The sequence below is a fragment of the Dipodomys spectabilis genome, unplaced genomic scaffold (genome assembly GCF_019054845.1).
Source record: "Dipodomys spectabilis isolate Male_0828 unplaced genomic scaffold, ASM1905484v1 ptg000089l, whole genome shotgun sequence".
Lineage (NCBI taxonomy): Eukaryota > Metazoa > Chordata > Mammalia > Rodentia > Heteromyidae > Dipodomys > Dipodomys spectabilis.
This window is the reverse complement of record NW_024870766.1, coordinates 19,661,965-19,664,889: the sequence shown is the minus strand read 5'-3', so window position 1 is coordinate 19,664,889 and position 2,925 is coordinate 19,661,965. Positions and strand designations below refer to the sequence as shown.

Below are 2,925 nucleotides of genomic sequence, written 5' to 3'. Positions count from 1 at the left end.
TTTCCCTGCTATTACTTATACTTCCCTGTGGACCCAGGGAGGTCAGGTTTTGTGTAAGGCTTTGAGCATTCAAAGAAAAGTAGAGCCTTAGCCCTGAGCTTTAGAAACTCAATCCAGTAGATTTTCAAGAACATTGACAAGTTCCCTTGTTCTAATTACATGTGACACTTTGAAGAGATCTCCATCATATTTAAATTTAATAATTTTACTAAATTCTACCACTTCATAATCCAATTTATTCTAATGTTTCTTCCCTAGACTCTTACTTTCAAAATTCCAAAGTAAGTTTTGCACAAAGGCAGTATCATAGTCAATGAGGTTTGTCTGAGGAATGACTATTGCTAATTGAAAACTTTCCCAAAATAAAACAGGCTTATATGTTTCACTATTTATGACATTTCAGTGTATTTGTCACTCTTCAAGGTAGATGTCATATGAAAAGAAATAATTTACGTGTTCATAACACTTGCTCCCTTCAATGTCAGGTTCTCAGGGACAAAGTAGCACTTGATGCATATTATGTAGATTCAGCCTTAGCCATCATTTCTGGCTCAGACACACCTAGATTTCCAAGTGTGAATAAATCTATTAAATGCCACAATTATTTTATTTTAACTACCTGATTATTCCCTAAAAAATAAAATGGAAAGTCTATGTCTTGTTATTTATTTTTATTGGAAATAATAGAACATGTGCCTTATCCACTCATCTAACACAGAATGATTGAGCTCAGACACTGTTGCAGGCATTGTATTTGTTGCCAATGGCATCTATGTGGTGGGACCTGGAGGTATCGCTCACCCAGCAGTAGAGCACTAGCCTAGTATGTGTCAAATTTGATCCCCAGGTCTCCAACAAGAAAAAGGAAAGAATGGTATCTATGCTGGTAAATAACGCTGTCCCTGACTTCTTAGATCACACTATATCTCAATTTATCAATTTTCTTTGTATGAGTTTGTGAACTCACAAGAAAGACACTAGTTAATTATCTCTTTAAAAGATTTCTTTGTTGAGGGAAAATGAAAGTAGAGCTCTTTTACAGGATATAAATTAGCCTAAGTTTATTTAGTAAAATCATAATTGCAACTTAACAAAGGAGTGTTACAAAGAAGAAATCCATCTATAGTTCAATTAAAAATGTATCTTTTGATTACTGGATCTTGTGTGTGTGTGTGTGTGTGTGTGTGTGTGTGTGTGCGCATGTGTGTGTGTGTGTGTGTGTATGTGTGTGCACACATACTAGGGCTTGAATTCAGGGCCTCTCACTTGGCTTTTTTCACTCAAGGCTGGTATTCTGCCAATTTCAGCTACACTTCCACTTCCTACTATATCTTTTGATGGCTACTATAATATGGTTCAAGAATTAGAGAATCTACAAACCATTCGTTGACAAATACAAAATCGGAAAATACTATGAGGCGGAGTAGTACTTAAGATGTACAAGGAATATCTTCTGGACAAAAGCTGAAGCATATATAAACTGTTCTATTTCTTTTTTTCCAATTTCCTACACTGTTCTTGCTATTCCCTTTCTAAGTAAGGGGGAAAATGATCCATTCCTGTTTTTCTTCTTCATTTTCAAACAGCTACAGGTATTATTGTCCTTAGATTAGTTCACTAATCCCTAGGAGACATTTCCCTTAATTCTTCAAAAATAAATTCATACACACACACACAAACACACACACACACACACACACACACACACACAGTGCCTAATTATCTTTCCTTTTCTACTCAGTATTAAAAAAGTAACAGGATTATGGATATGACAATGTTTGTAAGAATTAAAATTAATCAAGGAGATTGATTCAAGCAATTGATTGAATAGATTTTTAACTGGATAAAATATAAAGCTGGCTCACAATCAGTAACAATTTTAGGCAGGTCTTGTCATGTTCATAATGGATTGGCCTATTCACTACATGGAAGCTGCCTTCTCTTTGGTAACAATCACCTCTAAAAGTCAGACTTTAAGACATATATATATATATATATATATATATATATGTATGTATATGTATGTATGTATATGCCACTTTGTCAAGTATATTACATGAATAAAAGACTACTAAAAAGACAAAGTTTTTTTAAAAAAAATCTTACTTTGGTTTCACAAAAGAGGAAACAATCTGTACTATTATTTTGTTTCAAAGTATTGGTATATTCCAAAATTCCATAGTAAGTCTTGGTCTAGTAAAGATATCTGCGTGTGTGTGTGTGTGTGTGTGTGTGTGTGTGTGTAACTATATTCCTAGTGCTACTAGAAATGGATAGATATTCCCTTTTAATAATCTTCTCTATATATTCTTTTAAAATAATATTCCCATGCCCATTCTCACAAAATCTGCCAACATATTCCAACCTGACATTCTTAGAAGATAAAGTCCAAGCTAAGCCAATTCCATTGTTTAAATTGATTATATTAGAGTTCAGACAGAGTCACCAGTCAGTCTCTCTGTTAACTCTTTGAGTTATGAGGTACTTTAAAGGGAATTAAAATGGACACTTTCACCTTATGCAAAATGAGAAGAATTTGACAGAAAAAAAAGACAAAAATGAAGAAAATTCATGTATAGGGTCCCTGAGGGCAGCGGAGGCCAAGAAAGTGACCTTCTTGCATTTACATGATTTCTTACATTCAACTTAACCCCTACTGAAGTCACAATATACCTCCTGCCTTTGGTCTCTGTAACCCAAATTTTCCTTTGGGCTTAGCATATATTAGTAGGCCTTCTGACATGTAGGCCAATATAAAACTTTGCTCCTTTTAAGTTTTTTCATCAAGCATTCCATTACAGCACTAAGAGAGTAACTAAGACAATAGTCTTACCCTGTGATAGAGCACCTTGAATGGGTTATTAGACCTTTTATCATGGGGGCTAGTTACCCTAATTTATATATAACAGAGATCCTAAGGCAATG

General features: G+C 34.4%; 1 pseudogene; it reads left to right on the top strand.

Annotated features, from left to right (window-relative positions):
• The first annotated feature begins 284 nt into the window (after positions 1–284).
• LOC122111964 lies at positions 285–443 on the top strand (annotated as a pseudogene).
• Positions 444–2,925: the final 2,482 nt, after the last annotated feature.